General features: G+C 31.9%; 1 long non-coding RNA gene across 1 annotated transcript; it reads left to right on the top strand.

Moving 5' to 3' along the window:
• The first annotated feature begins 408 nt into the window (after positions 1-408).
• Positions 409-1,389, top strand: LOC147007065 (uncharacterized). The gene is made up of 4 exons (XR_015054417.1): positions 409-587; positions 684-876; positions 973-1,167; positions 1,264-1,389. It is a non-coding gene; the product is annotated as an uncharacterized LOC147007065 (long non-coding RNA).
• Positions 1,390-17,500: the final 16,111 nt, after the last annotated feature.

The raw sequence follows: 17,500 nt of genomic DNA, 5'->3' as shown, positions 1-17,500 counted from the left end.
CCACTCTTACATCATTTCCAGTTCATCTCTGACTCACAAAGAAATCACTAGAAAATTACAGGATGTTATGGTTTTGAAAAATTTCCCAATGAAGGCTTGCCTCGGCTTGCCCAGGGAATTTCCAAAGGAAACCACACCCACCAGTCTTTCTCTATAAAAGCTTCAAACCCAGGCTCCATTTTAAACATTTGTTTTTGCTGGCAATGGTGTGCTGTGTGCTTGCCTGGAACTCTCTGTCTTGTATGGAACTCAACCTTCAAGTTGATGAACTGGATTCAAACCTCTTATCTGTTGAGGTAAGATTTTTATTTTCCTATTTTCAAACTTTGATTGAAGCATACTCATTTAATAATTAAATAACTTAATTAATACATTATTATTTTCTCTCACAGGAAATTGTATCTGAAATACAAAATGAAAATACTGCTTTTGCTACAACTTGGAGCGAAATTGTTGACTTGGTTGAAGACCTTGTGAGCGACCAAGACCTTGAGTGGGATGACTTTGGTGTTCCTTGGAACTCTCTGTCTTGTATGGAACTAAACCTTCAAGTTGATGAACTGGATTCAAACCTCTTATCTGTTGAGGTAAGATTTTTATTTTCCTATTTTCAAACTTTGATTGAAGCATACTCATTTAATAATTAAATAACTTAATTAATACATTATTATTTTCTCTCACAGGAAATTGTATCTGAAATACAAAATGAAAATACTGCTTTTGCTACAACTTGGGGGGAAATTGTTGGCTTGGTTGAAGACCTTATGAGCGACCAAGACCTTGAGTGGGATGAGTTTGGTGTTCCTTGGAACTCTGTCTTGTATGGAACTAAACCTTCAAGTTGATGAACTGGATTCAAACCTCTTATCTGTTGAGGTAAGATTTTTATTTTCCTATTTTCAAACTTTGATTGAAGCATACTCATTTAATAATTAAATAACTTAATTAATACATTATTATTTTCTCTCACAGGAAATTGTATCTGAAATACAAAATGAAAATACTGCTTTTGCTACAACTTGGGGGGAAATTGTTGGCTTGGTTGAAGACCTTATGAGCGACCAAGACCTTGAGTGGGATGACTTTGGTGTTCCTTGGAACTCTCTGTCTTGTATGGAACTAAACCTTCAAGTTGATGAACTGGATTCAAACCTCTTATCTGTTGAGGTAAGATTTTTATTTTCCTATTTTCAAACTTTGATTGAAGCATACTCATTTAATAATTAAATAACTTAATTAATACATTATTATTTTCTTTCACAGGAAATTGTGTCTGAAATACAAAATGAAAATACTGCTTTTGCTACAACTTGGGGCGAAATTGTTGGCTTGGTTGAAGACCTTATGAGCGACCAAGACCTACAGAACGAGTTCGTCCTTGATGACCCAACCAAAGAGTTATACCTTGGAGACCAGTAAAATCCTGAAAAAGAGTTTTACAGCAATAGTACTCATTGTGAGTTATCAAGACAATACCCACTGAACAAGTTATACGTTGATGAGCCAGAATACAAGTTTTACCTTGGAGACTCACAAATTTTGAAAAAATCAGTAAATGAGTTCTGCCTTGATGGTTTAAATAACTACCTTGGAGACTCAGGAAAAGGGTTCTGCCAAGATGGTTCTAAATATGGGAACTACCTTGGAGACTCACAAATTTTGAAAAAAATCAGTAAATGAGTTCTGCCTTGATGGTTTAAATAACTACCTTGGAGACTTGGAAAGTTGGGTTTATTTTGAAGACTTGAAATGCTACCACTCTTTGGGATTTAAACCTATCAAGAAAGTTCTTACTCCCTCTTTCTATGTTATCAAACCTGAAAGCCTTAAAAGACAGAATTGGAAGAAGAGAAAAAAAAAAAAAAACGTAAAATATATACATATATATATATAGGTGGAAATCTCATTTTGAAAAAGACATTGTGTTGGGTGAGGATTGAGTTGGGGTTGAGATTTTGAATGTGAGGGTTGGGGTTGAGATTTTGAATGTGAGGGTTGGGACACACACACACACACACATACACATCAACAAACAAAAGTTAAGCCTTGACTATTCAGTTGAGGATTCTGTGTTTGGGGTTCACAGATCTAAGAACGTCCACCCCTTGACACACATTATATACTGTTATACACCTCGGACTTGGCCCTCGAGTGTCCACAACGGTGTATAGTAGGAGGGAGTGAAGCGCCAACCTATTGCTCCCATTGCACACACACACACACACACACACAAACAAAAGTTAAGCCTTGACTATTCAGTTGAGGATTCTGTGTTTGGGGTTCACAGATCTAAGAACGTCCACCCCTTGACACACATTATATACTTGTACACCTCGGACTTGTCCCTCTAGTGTTCACAAAGGTGTATTATCTGCTTAGTTTTGTCTTTTGTTAATCCTGTGAATAAAATGAACCTAAAATCTCTTCCCCTTCCAAATCATATATTTTATAAGTCCAAGGAACCGTATCTATTACATCAACAATTTTAAAAAGTTCTTTCGTCCATCGTTCAGTAAAACCCTTTTCAAAATGAGATTTCCACCTATATATTCTTACGATATCACCAACTTTGAACTTAGGTTTTCTGACATTAATCTCTTTTTCATATTTTAATTTTGTAAATGTTTCTGATGGTTTCATATTTGTTGACGTGTGAATCGTGTCATTATACTTATCCACAATATCCTGAATAAAAGATGACCATTGTTGTGAACCGAGTTGTGTGAATTTTTTATATAGTCTCTCTTTTAAGGTACGATTAAAACGTTCAACAACAACTGCCTTCCCTTCATTAAAGGTACTGTATAATGTAATACTGTTATTTTTTAGAATATTCATAAATGTCTTGTTATAAAACTCTCTACCCTCATCAGTCCACAATTTTTTAGGTTTTCTCTTACTTTTATTAAATATCTGTTGAAAAGCTAACATAAGAGTATTACCTGTTTTGTTTTTTAAAGGGACAACCCACGCATATCTACTCCTCAAATCAATAACGGTTAAAGCATACTTGTACCCCTTATCATTATTGAGTTCAATCAAATCAGCAGACCAGATATAATCAACTTCCTTGGAATAAACTTTCCTTCTCTGAAACTTTGTGAATATTGGTTTATGTAATTCATCAGCTAATTGCTCTTCAGTCTTAATGGCATCATTAGAGCCTATAAGTTTTTTGAATTTCCAAGTCCAAGTTTCAATTTAGCACTAATCATCTTCTTCACGATGAACCTATCAACTTTTTCTCTCAAGGTTGGATTTTGTATCAGAGACAAATTATACAACATTTCTCTATCGGCTTCATGCTTTTCTTCCAACGTTGTGGTATTTCCATAATCAATATCGTGTCTCATGCACACTTCATCAACTCTATTGATTGGTTTACTCCAGGATTTAGGATTGTCTGCCTCATCTAATCTTTTATCCAAGTTTGTGCCTGGACCACAGAAAGAATACCCTGGAAGATGTAATTCCCCTGGTATTCCAGTAGTTGTAAATTTACTTCCTGATAAAAACTTTTGTATATCTCCTCCGAGTTTGTGTTTGGAGATAAATTGATTTTTTTGAACCACACACCGAACATATACCTTTTTGTATAACCCTGTTATTTTTACTTTTAATATATGAAATATTTTTAGTATTAGTTTTCTTTTTACATTTGAGACAATAACTCATTTATTTATGAGAAAAATTCCTGCAGAGTGCAAAAACCTTTTTAGTTTCCAACATGCACATTTGAATCTTAATTTTTAAAACATAAAGAATCCTTAGAAATGCCTTCACTCTCTCCTCCATTTATTTAAGAAAAACTTGAATTAAAATGAATAGCTTGACGATGTCAATAGTCTTGAAGAAAATATTGCAAATAGACTTGTCAATTCTTTGTTTTCCTCCTCGGTGGGTTGAGTTATTTTCTGTAATACCACCAATCTTTTTTGAATCTCACTGGTTTCCATATTTTGATATTTATTCATTCTCTCTCTTTCCTCCCTCTCTCTCTTCTCCTTTTCCTCCTTCTCTTTCTTCTCCCTCTCTCTCTTCTCTCTTTCCTCCCTCTCTCTATTCTCTCTTTCCTCCTTCTCTCTCTTCTCCTTTTCCTCCTTCTCTTTCTTCTCCCTCTCTCTCTCTCTCTTCATCCCTCTATTCTCTCTTTCCTCCTTCTCTCTCTTCTCCTTTTCCTCCTTCTCTTTCTTCTCCCTCTCCTCCTTCTCCTTTTCCTCCTCTTCCCTCTCTTCTTCAACTCCTTCCTCATCCCTTACTATCCTTGAATCGTTTACACCCCATAGAATATTATACATATATTCATCAGGATTTCTTGTTATTCCTGTATCCAAAATAATTTTTTTTACAACAGGAAACCAATAAAATTTCTTTTGAATTTCTAAAAGAGCCTTACCTTTTCTTAACCTTATAATTTTTTCATTATTTAACATTCTAATTAAATCTAAAGTTGTCGGTTTATCAACATCAGCATAATGCCAATCTTTTATTGAAAATACCTCATTCTTATGTTGTAGAACATATTTATTAAAATACCGAATACCCTTTTCTTGAAGGTATGCTTGGACACAGAAATGATAATTTTCTTGAAGCCTTCTTGCTGTCATTTATGTATTAGAAATATATGTTAGAATAATATTATGGCACGAAACACCTCCCCATCTTCCCATAGTTAAATCATTTTGTATTTCCTTACTTATTATATATAATCCTGTTTTTTCTGTTTTCATGAGATAAACAAGGGCAAAACCATTATTATATTTACCCTTATTAAATTCTTTTATTTGTTGTTTACTAATCGTAGCCCCACAAAACTCATTCTCAATACCAAGTGGATAATATTCTTCCTTACGAGACTGATTTAATTGTTCCAGGTCTTCGAGGTTAATTTTAAATGACCAATTATACCCTAAATCATTCATATCATACCCCCATTGTTCTATTCTCATACAAACGATACGCCCTTCTTTATAAAAATTTATCTTAATTCGAACTGTGAATTCTGTATGACCTGGAGATAATATCAACACTTCTGTATCTTTGGAATACACAGCCGTTTTATTTAAGTATATATATTGTGATAAATCGTTCAATCTCACCAAGTCATTCGCGTCAGTCGGGCTTGGATAATTTTTTAATTTATAAGCATTTTTCATGTTGATATTTTTGTTTATATTATATTTATGTCGTTCAGCCTGTGCCTTTGTATAATAATTTGATAAATCAATATCCAGTTCTTGAGATACACCAAAGATAGAACCATCTTTACCAACATAAGTCATTTATATTAGATTAAAAATAATATCATAAAATTTTTTATTTTTGTTGAGTTGAAATAACACATATAGACATAATTGACCACAACACTTGGAATTTAATTCTTGGACTTGAAATGTTTGATAAACACCATTCTGTAAGAATTTTATGACTTCAACAGGTGGTGGAAGACCAAAACTATCAAAATAATATTTGTCTTGATTATTAAAAATACAAACCCAATGAGAACCGTTCCCATTATTATCTTCTAAGTTCATAATAATATTCTTTGTATGTTTCGGCACATTTGTTAATTCATCTCTCATACAAATAACCACATTATGAATTTTTAATTTCTTACAATATTTGGCAAGTTGTAAATTTGATGTTGTATTCTTTCCAAATTCTTTCAACCACTCATCAATGCTCATTTATTTATTAGAAAGATATAATCCATTACCTCTTTTCGTTAATTTTACACCTGCTTGTGCTATAGAAGAAAGCATATCTCCAACTAACAATCTCGCTTTATCAGGCAGACCTTCAAGTTTTTCAGCAAAATCTACAATTACACCACTTCCACTAATTTGTTTCTCCAACTCTTTGTTATGTCTTTCCAATTCTTTTTGAGCCTGGAGTTGAGCCTTCCTTTCGTTGGCAGTTTTGACCGCTGTTGAAATACCACCCGTCAATGCTCCAACCGCACTTAAACCAGCAAATAAAGGAATTAGAAATGGGAGAAATCCTCCACTCGTCTCTCTTATTGAATATTTTTTCAACATTGGTTTTGTCATTTTAATTTTAAGTGAGCCAGTGTCATTCAAGATTTTAACCTGTTCTCTTGTGAGCAAAACATCAATTCTTACTGCTCCTTTTCTCTGAATTGTATTAACGTTAATCGTACAAGGCTTTTGATTTTGAACACAAGATGATAGTTTATGAAGATTGATTTGATTAACATATACCCCAGTTGGTACTTTGCCACTCATTTATTTAACAAAAAATTATGTGAGACTAATCATCACACCATTATCTGTATTAATCTGCAATTCTGTTTCTTCCAAAAGCAAACAATATGTATCAACTTCTTCACTCTCTCCTCTTTCAATGTATAGGGAAGTATCCACTCGATTAGACTTTATAGTTTCCTTTTGAGCGCTCAGGTCAAACGCATAGATTGTATACAAACTTTTAAATGCTGTCATATCCAAAATAGGTTCTTTATTTCCATTACTTTCACACACCTTTTGGTAAGACTTGTATGCTTCAGCAAAATCATTTTTTCCCAATTAATTTCCAATCTATCTCGTGGATAAAATGTTCCATCTAGAGAAACGCGAAGTTGTTTCACCTTAGCATTATCACTCAATGCATTATTCTTATCAGTCGCAGTATCACCATCTGGCTTTTTAAAAATCATCCACAGATATCGTGGCTTTCCTTCCAGAACACCCAAATTCCACGTGTAAGTAGTTTGATTGAGTTTAACGTGTTGACATCTTCTTTTGAGGTATGATACACTGAGTGGTTTCTTTGAGTTAAGTCTTCGATTCAACATCTCTTCTGTTTTAAGATTAGGAGTATATTCACTGATATACCAACTCATCTCCTCAATTACAAATTTATTCTGTTCACCAAAAGCACTACCAACACCAAAAAGCAATCTATTTTCATTATCATTCCTTTGTAGTTGAAATCTAATTTTAAGACCATACAGAACTTTATCATAATCACAAAATCCAAATATACCTTTAAGAGGAACTGCCACAGTAAAACTATTTTCTGCTTTTGTATCATCATTATACATTCCTTTCCTTTGAATATATCCAGGGTCTGTGTTTGTTCCCGTTGACATATCAGGAATAAAACCTTCGACAGACCCCTTTCCCATTCTATCACTGAATGTATAGAGTGTAAATTTCATCATTTCAGATACAGCAGAGACATAATCAACCGCTTCAACTTCTTGTGTTCCAATATACAATCGCACACTATCAAACATTTTCCAGAAGAAATCATTTACAAGTGTAGCGTTTGTGTTATTCCCAGCCTTAGTGAATTTAAATTTACACAACAAGAAACTTTCGGAGAGATTCAAATAGGTTTGTTGATTATTTATTTCAAAACTTTTTGTACCATTTGTATTCCAGTCTGTTCCAGTTATTGCATTTACCTTGAAGTAATCTTCTTTTTAGTGGAGTTTGAGATAATAATAGTATCATCCAAATCATAGATACTATCAATTGCTTCCATACTTGTATTTATTTAGGAAAAAAGATGTTAAAACTTTTGAAACCCTGTTCCAAGTATTTGAATTATTTTCTGTCGTTCTTGGGGGGACAACTGAGTTTTACCTTTCTTAATTTCTTTTATTGCTTGTAATTTATGAGATTCCTTCTGAGCATCTTTTATACTCTTTACAGCACCTGCTACATTTCCCACAGCAGAAGCAGTTGAACCAATTAGGTCTTTATGTTTAAGAATAGTTGAACCAATACCCATGAGAGTATCAATTATCCCATCTCCTCTAAATTGATGTCCGACACCCCTTTGTCTCTTAGGTTTATAGTATCCTCTACCAAGATACATACCTTCACCCTTGTAGTACGGGGAAAGGAACATCCCATCCCTGTAATTATTTTATATTTTCCCAACTCGTGCTTCCTCACAATAACCATCGTATTTCTTTATTGAAAAACTTCACGTAGGTGAATTCTGATGGATATAACTTCTCCATTAAAAGAAATCACACGATTATCTTGGTCGGTTATCCTAAAATTTACTCTGTGTATGGTTTTTCCTGACACAGGTAGATAAACCAAATTTTTAGGTTCCATGTTGAATTTATAACCAATTGGGGTTGAGTATGCGCTGAATGAAAATATTGTATTTGTTTTTTTTCCATCATTATAAGCACCATCAATCAAATCACAGTGAATTAACACCGAATTTATTCCTGAGGATATTTGAATGACATTATCACTGTAAAACGTCCCATTAGTTTCAATCTTTTTTGAGGAGAAACCTAATAACTCTCTAAATGAATTATCAATTGTGAAATCAACCTTGTAGTTATTTTTAACTTTAATCGTTGATTTTGAAGTATGTTTTTGAATGTTTATAACAATATTTTTTGGTTCATCACCCTGTTCTTTCATAAGACGAGCAATTTCGGAAGATATTTGAGAAATCTCGTATGCTCTCGGTGAGACTGTTATCGCGTTGTATCCACTTCCCGGATTATAACTAAACTTGTCATTTTTCTCGGTTATATTAAATAAGGTATTATAAGTTTCCATGGACAATAAAGATGCCTCATATTCTTTTGTTGTGTCAAGTTGTAGTGGGTATGGGAATGAAGATGTGTGGTCGCTTGTTGTGAAATTAAAACTCAGGATTGTGCTTCTCATCTTATTTAATATGAGATAAAATGTCTTTATATTGAGATTTATTAATTATTTTCATGTTCATCAACTGGTCTAAAATGGCTGATGCTTCATTAAAACAATTGTTATTTCCAGCCTTCTTACTACCTAACAACAATAACAGTCTATTAACTAATTGCGATGGGTCATTTGGAAGAAAACTAATACCTGAACCAAGGATACTTAAAGCCTGAATAATGTGTTTCTCCTTCTCATTCTTCCTACTTTTACCAGAAAGAATAACCTTATAATTTGGAGTGTTCAGCAAATCAATATATACTCTATCGTCATTATTTTCCATATCCAATGGTTTATCAATATACTTTGATTCATCCCTCACAGTTGAACCTTGTCTTCCATCTTTTGTGAGAAGAAACATTAATCTCGGAGTTAGTTTAACAGGGGGTTGAGCAGAACTTAAGAACCTTAATTCATCATTAAATATCAATACCTTTTCTTGAACAAGATGAAATATTGCTGGTTGTTCTGTTGGAATGAGTCCTGCTTTGGTTTTTGAATCCGCTGAATATTCATTGTTTTGAACAGCATTCACAATATAATCAGGGGGTTGATTAATCTCTTCCAGTTGTTGAAATAAACCTTCATCATCATATTCTAATTCTCCAATATGCTCTAATTCTTCCTCCGTCATTTGACTGAAATCTTTTAACATTTGGAGCTTTCTGGGAGTATATTCTACTGTGGGAACTGTGGAAACATCTTTCATTTTTTCTTGGGAAGTTTTTAAAAGTGGTTTAAAAAATTTCTCTTGTTTTCTTTCAAATACTTCTTCGCCCGTTAGTTTCTGTCTGCGTTTCTTCTTTATGTCTTCCTGTTGTTTTACAACTTTTGAAACCAACTCTTGATGTTCCTTAAATCTTCTTGCTCTTTCTTTTGTATCCATTTATTTATTGTAAAATATCATTTAATGAATTGTAAAGATTAACAGGGAAATTTTCCTTTTCTTCATCATTCAAGTAGATGTGTTCAAATAAATCCTTTTCTTTAAATATTTCATCAAATTCTTTATTAACATTACAATGCGTATCACGGGGTGTTTTTTAAGTAAATTTACAATATTCTCATTTGTACTACACAAGAACCTTGATTTATGAAAGTTTTTTCCAGAAGCAGATTTACCCACAAGATTTATAATAATAGTTGTCATTTATATATGTAATTGTTTATAAAACAAAAAATATATCCCTTAATATCTCATCTTGTTTCACAACAATATATTTATATTTTTCAGTCGTGTGCTTCATGTAATCCTCAAATTTCTTTTTACTACATAATGTAGAACAATTATCTCTCCAAAAATTATTGATATCTATTGAATTTAACTTGAATAAAATAAAAGTATTAGCATTGTTTCTGATGGAACGACGAGGAAGTTGAAAGTACGATTGACTAAGATAAATACAATTACAAGAAGAATGTCTCCCTCTTGTGTAGTAGCTGTCCATTACCGTTTGGTTTCTCTCATTAACACAATCATCAAAGATAACGAGGTTCTTTTTTGATTTATCCAAATCTTGGGGAGACGGTATATCATCCGTATTATCACTAAGAATACAAGTTATAAGATTTGATTTCTTTTTACATCTCTGTGTATCACAAAATAGTTGAATTATATCTTCAATGTTATAATCATTTAGGTTTTTTTGACGTTTAAATAAACCGATTATATCTTCTTTTTGAAGACCAGCATTAAAACCTTGTGAGAGTAGTTGATACTCTGGTTGAAAACTCGACTTTGTGAAAATTATTAAATTGTCATAATCTAAAAAGTTGGGAGTGAGGAGCATTTTTAAAAGTAAGCAGGTTTTTCCACATCCACTTGAACCAACTATGAGACATCTTAATGAATTTGGGAGATTTTTATGGTTGTTAAATTTTATCTTATTTTCCCAAATAGGTAAAAAATCATTCATTTATATATTTGAAAAACAGGTTATTTAATTTATTATTGGCTTTTTTAGAAACTCTATATTTTATCCTAAGTTCAGGTTTAATTTCAAGATAATCCATTATTTTATTTATACAATATCTTGTGTTGATATTTCCCTGAAAATTACATCCATGAATAATATACAACAACAATCCTTTGAACATTTCTCTTATACGTTCAGTTTCTTCCCTTGTAAGGAAAGGTGTGTTATCATCCTCATACTTTACATTCATTTCTCTAATCAATCTTGTAAAGTAATTCATTTTTGGTGTAAATCTAAAAGAATTATTTTCCTTTTTATATTTTTTATTATCATTAATTAGAAGATAATCACAGAATATACATTGTTTATAGGCTTTTGACTCTGTGTTTAATCCCCGTCTTTCACACGCAGGACAATTCTCAAATTTGTCATATGGAGAATCAGGAAAGTCGAGCATATTTATAAAGTAAAACTTTACTTAAACTGAAATTCATCTATACTTTCAGTTGTATATTACCATCGATATCGATATACTTTTTTCATTATCAGATTCAACGACAACATTTTTTATATTAAAGGTAATTTTAAAATTATCGTTAACTACTATTGAACGAAATGTCATTTCACCTGATATATTAACATCCTTTATTTCATCAGGATTTACATCTTTAGGGTTGTTGAAAAAAATACAAATTTCTCCTTGCATATTACAGATGGTCTTATCTTTTCTTTCTAAAGCTTCATCCATAAGGTTTTTGTTCTTTGATACTTTTTCTTGTTTCATTGCTTTTTCTAGTTTTGAATATATTACTAGAAGGAGAGGAGAAACTTTTGTTAGAGATACTTTAATTGATGTTCTACCAGGTATACTAAAAGCCCTTCCACTGAAGGAAATTGAAGAACTCATATTATTTACCATAATAGTTTTTATCCAATAGTTGTTATATTTATCTTTGTTCAATTTTACATCCTTGACATATTTCTCAGTATCTTTAACAGATGAAGAGATTGATTGAAACTTGTCTTTTGTGTCTTGAAACATTGTATTTATTAAGTGAAAAAGTTGGAGGATAAAATGTTTTTAAGCACAGATTCACCTATAAATTAAACGAAATTTTCATCAAGAAAATTTTAGTTAAAGCAAAGTTTTATTCTATAAATATGGTGAATACAACGTACTGCGATGTTTGTAATCACGAATATAAACATTATAGAAAACACCTCCGAACCAACAAACACACATTTAATCTATTTCATCAAATATCTCCTCTTGAGTTGGAAAGAAAACATTGTGATATCTGTTCAAAGGATGTTTTGAAGAGTAGTTATAATAAACATCTTCAATCACAAAAACACAAGAAAAATGAGTTTAAAGTAAAGGGAGACTATTATATTGAAAACACTGATGGGGCATTTAAAGGGCATATAAAAATAAGGATTTTTCAATTTGGAGAACCCGGTCCATCATCAATAGCTGAATCAATTGAAATAGTGAAACCCGATGTTGAAAAATTTATTAAAAAGTCATTAAAAGAAATGAAAACTTTAAAGTTTTATATGGGAGTGAAAATGAATATGAAAAGACAAGATGAAGAACATACTCCTTATATGAGAACAGGTCTTCATTTTATAACATCATTTCAAGATTTTTTGAATAGTGGGGTTTATGAAGAACTATCAAGACAAGAGGAGGATGTTGATAATACAGTGGTAGGAAGTGGATTCAATATTAAAAAAATCATCTTTTTAGATATACACATTCTAAAATCAAACCCTCTTAAAGCTTCTTCTTATATTGAATTACCAAAAGAAATAAAACGAAAGAAGGCAGTTGTTAATATTAAGAACAATGATAATAAATGTTTTCTCTGGTCTGTTCTTGCTCACTTTCATCCACCAAAATGTAATTCAGAAAGAGTAAAACAATATATGAAATATGAGAATACCTTGGACATTAAAGATTTTAAATTCCCAATGCCACTAACAGATATTCCTAAATTTGAGAAAAAGAATAATCTTTCTATTAATGCATATGGATTAACGGATACAAACAAAGTTCAAATATTAAAAATTTCAAACAACTATAAAAATGAAGAAACACACATTGACCTTTTATATTTTAGTGTTGGAAAGAATTCACATTACACATACATCAATAATTTATCAAGATTAATCTCTTCTCAGGTATTCAGAACAGCAAACAAAATATATCCTTGTAAGCGATGTCTTAATTCATTTCATACAAAAGAACGATTAGAACAACATTCAAAATATTGCAGTAATCATAAATCAGCTGTAATTACAATGCCTAAACCTGGTGAAAAGATTTATTTTGAAGATTATAATAAATCTATCATGCACCCATTTGTGATATACGCTGATTTTGAATGTATCCTTAAAAAGATAAATACTGCTTCTCCTAATCCAAAAGAACCATATACAAATAAATATCAAAAACATATTCCTTGTGGTTTCTGTTATTATATCAAATCATCTGTTGGAGAAAAGTATAACAAACTTGAACATTATCGTGGAAAAAATGCTTCACAAGAGTTTGTAAAACGATTAGAAAAGGATTGTATAAGACTCACTAAATTAATGAAAGAAACAAATGAACCGATGAAATTAACCAAAGAAGAAAAATTAGAATTTAGAATGAACAATATCTGTCATATTTGTGAGGGGGAAATTAAGGAGTCTAAAGTTAGAGACCATTGTCATCTTACTGGTAAATATAGAGGTCCCGCTCATTCCTGTTGTAATCTTAATTATAAATTACCTTCTTTTATTCCAGTCTTTCTTCACAACAGCGCCAACTATGATACACATCTATTTATAAATGAACTTTCAAAAACACCAGGGAATATTTCTGCCATAACAAACACAAGTCAAAAGTATATTTCATTTTCAAAAATGATATTCACAAAACCTTTAACTCGTATTAGGTTTCTAGATTCTTACAAGTTTATGGGAACACCACTGGCCTACCTCGCATCAAATCTAAGCTCCACGGACTCTTTTCCAAATCTTAATTCATTCTTTCCAAAAGAGGAAATTCTCACTCAAGAGGAAATTCAGATTAAAGAGAGAATTCAAAGTAAAGAGGAAACTCTAATTAATGAAGAAATTCTAACTGAAGATGAAATTCTAATTATAAAGAAAATTCGAACTAAAGAGGAAATTCAGAATAAAGATGAAATTCTGATTAAAGAAGGAATTCTTACGAGAGAGGAAATTCAAACAAGGAATGAAATTCAAAGTAAAGAGAAAATTCTTACAAGTAAGGGAATTTATCCTTATGATTATATGGATTCATTTATGAGATTTAAAGAAACACAACTTCCTTCAAAAGAAAGTTTCTATAATAACCTTTATGAAGAAGAGATAAGTGATAAGGAATATAAACACGCACAAGAAATATGGAAAATATTAAAGATAAAGAACCTTGGAGAATATCATGATTTATATCTAAAAACAGATGTTTTATTGTTAGCTGATGTGTTTGAGGCTTTTAGAACACTCTGTCATAATAAAAATTGTTATGGATTAGACCCTGCCCACTATTTCACAGCTCCTGGTTTAGCTTGGAGTGCAATGTTGAAAATGACAAAACAAGATATAGATTTAATCAGTGATGTTGATATGCTTTTGATGATTGAGAAGTCCAAGAGAGGTGGAATATCACAAGTATGTTCAAAAAGATATGTGAAAGCAAATAATAAATATCTCCCAAATTATGATAGTGAAAAAGTAATTATTTGATGTATTTTGATGCTAATAATTTGTATGGATGGGCAATGTCTCAATCTCTACCTTATGGTAAATTAGAGTGGGTGGAAGAAAAGGATTATGAAAAGGCTTTGATGAATATTGTTATTTCTTCTCAAGAGGAATTGAATGACGAAGAAGAAGGTTATTATTTTGAAGTTGATTTGAGGTACCCGAGTGTTCTTCATAATAAGCATAAAGACCTTCCTTTTGCATGTGAGAAAGAAACCCCAAAGAAAGAATGGTTCAGTGATTATCATAAAAGTTTTAATATTAAAGGCAAATCAACAGAAAAGTTATTAACAACATTCTATGATAAAGAGGGATATGTTTTACATCAGAGAAGCTTAAAACAGTTTTTGAGAGAAGGATTGAGAGTAGCTAAAATTCATAGAGTTTTAAAATTTAAACAAAGTCCTTGGGTGAAAAAGTATATTCAATTCAATACAGATATGAGAGCAAATACAAAAGTAAAATTTGAAGGGGACTTTTATAAATTAATGAATAATGCTGTATTTGGAAAGACTATGGAAAATGTTAGAAACAGGCAAAACATTAGATTCGCAACATCTTGGAAAGAAGCTTCGAGATTGATAAATAAACCAAGTTTTGAGAGAGAAGAGGTTTTTTCAGAGAACTTTTCTGCAATTCATATGAAAAAGGAAAGTATTGTAATGGATAAACCAATTTATATTGGAACAGCAGTTCTTGATTTATCAAAGATATTGATGTATGATTATTTGTATAATGACTTAAAGAAAGAGTATGGTGAAAATGTTTCATTGTTGTATATGGATACTGATAGTTTTATCCTACATATAAAAACTGATGATGTTTATGAAGATATGAAGAAAAATATTGGAGTATATGATACAAGTAATTTCAGCAAGAAGAGTGAGTTATTTTCCAAAAAGAATGAAAAGGTTATTGGTAAGTTTAAGGATGAGTTGGGTGGAAAAGTAATGAGTGAGTTTATTGGATTGAGAGCAAAGGCATATGCTTATAAGTATGGTGAACAGATTGATAAGAGGTTAAAGGGAATAAAGAAATATGTAATAAAGAAATCAATAACTTTTAGAAATTATTATAATTGTTTGATGAATAAGAAAGAAGAATATAGGAAAATGAATACAATAAGAAGTTATAAACATAACATATATAGTGAAGAAGTAAATAAAAAGGCATTAGGAGCCTTTGATGATAAGAGATTTATTTTAGATAATGGAATAGATTGTGTTCCATATGGATATTGTATGATAGAGTGTATAAAATAGATTATGTTTTAACGATGGGAAGATGGGTTAGGGTTTTTAAGGGCTTCCGCCGCGTTTTTTCACAATATATAAATGGTTAAACCAAGTATTAATCAAACTAAAGAGTGGAGAAAATCTCAGTCTTGGTATATAAATGGAAAACATAATGAATGTGAAAAATATCAAATAAGTCTTATTGAAAAAATAACTAAAACAAAGGTAAATAAAACAAATAAGCGAATTAATTTAAAAACTAGTAAGTTAGAGGATGTAAAGAAAAAAATGAATATCCTTGAATAGACTGAAAACTTTGATGGTTATCAATTGAACAATGAAAAAACAATTTACTATAATCTCAAAATGATATGTGGCTTAGGAGGTGGCCAGATGAGAGCATTAAGAGAAGTTTATCATTTCGTAATAGCACAAAAGGGGTATCTTAAAAAATATAAAGATTCAAATGTTTTGTTTGTCAATATTTTAGATGGGGATTATTGTGCAAAGAAAATTAAACTATTGAAGGAATTTGAGAATGAACAAATCTTTATAGGTTCAATGAGTGAGCTGTTCAACCCCCAGGTGTTCAATTCAATGAGGTTCAACCTCCAAGTTAAAAGGGGAGACAAATAAATATACCTTGGGATAAAAAGGGGGTTTATTTTTAGGGAAAAAAATATGAATCGCTGAAAATCCCCCATTCATTTACATGGGGAAAAGTGAGCCAGAATCAGTATTCTTACCCTACTCATGTACAAGTGAAAATTGTAAGTCATCATCTCCCTCTCATTGGGGAGGGGGGTGGGGGGCTGACCCTGTGTATTATCAACACTAAAACAAATTTGGTGATTAGGTGAAAAATTGGAAGTCCCCCCCCCCCTCTCATAAGGGGAGGGGTCAGTGATGGTTTTTTTTGGCCATTGACCTGACCCTGGGTATTTCCATCACATATGCAATTTTATTATGTTCTAATAGGAAGTATAACCTCTCACCATTGGAAGTTTTTCATCGTCGATGCTGATGTAAAATAAATTCATTATTAGTAACCATTTAGAAGTCTCAAAAAGTAATAGAACAATCACTTTATTTTCGAATCACCTTTGGGTCAGATAAAGCATTATTTAAAGGTTACCTTCTTCAAAAAAAATCATGTCCAGTGGTGAAATAAGACAGGAACACATCATATGTTACTCTGGATGTCCGAATCACTTCTCCATGGAACATATCCTTTTGTTGGCCTATGAATCACATTTGCAAAGGCCAGAAAAAACGAACATAGCATGAGTCTGCAGTTGAGAGAGAGTCAACACATAAGCTTAGCTCGTTAGAGATTCGCTTGTGAGCCGGATTAAATAAGGACCGAGCAAGGCAATAAGAGTGTGAATGCATTGAAAGGATGAAGTGTGAAAATTGCAGCATAGAGAGGCCTAATTTGCATGTAAATGCAACTATGGGGGCGGAAGGAGGATTGTGGATCATGAGGGTAAGGAGGGTGTCGAGAAAAATCTGCACCATCAAAATAAATGCTTCAAATAGTCCTTATAGCCTATATATGGAATAACCATAAATTATTTTGTGAAACTGTTTGTTGTTTAGTATCACTGCTAATTTGTTCTTCCAGTGAAAGCAATAAATTGCTCACAATGTCAAAAAAACACGAATCACCATGTCAACGCTGAACAGCACAAAGTCAAAGGAAAACCAAAAAAAGTGTTCATCATAAAAATCGATGAAACTCAGGACAGAATCCAAACAAGAATATGCAAAAATGTCCAAGGATTTGAGAATGCCATTTGATGTATAATTAATATGTTTAACTAGCATATACCCGTGCGGATTGAATGGGTGGCAAAAGGTGGATGAGGCA

This window comes from Eptatretus burgeri, unplaced genomic scaffold (assembly GCF_056783735.1).
Source record: "Eptatretus burgeri isolate ZD-2024b unplaced genomic scaffold, Ebu_testis_v1 Ebu_testis_scaffold_808, whole genome shotgun sequence".
Lineage (NCBI taxonomy): Eukaryota > Metazoa > Chordata > Myxini > Myxiniformes > Myxinidae > Eptatretus > Eptatretus burgeri.
The sequence above is the reverse complement of the archived record's forward strand: the minus strand, read 5'-3'. Positions and strand labels throughout refer to the sequence as shown.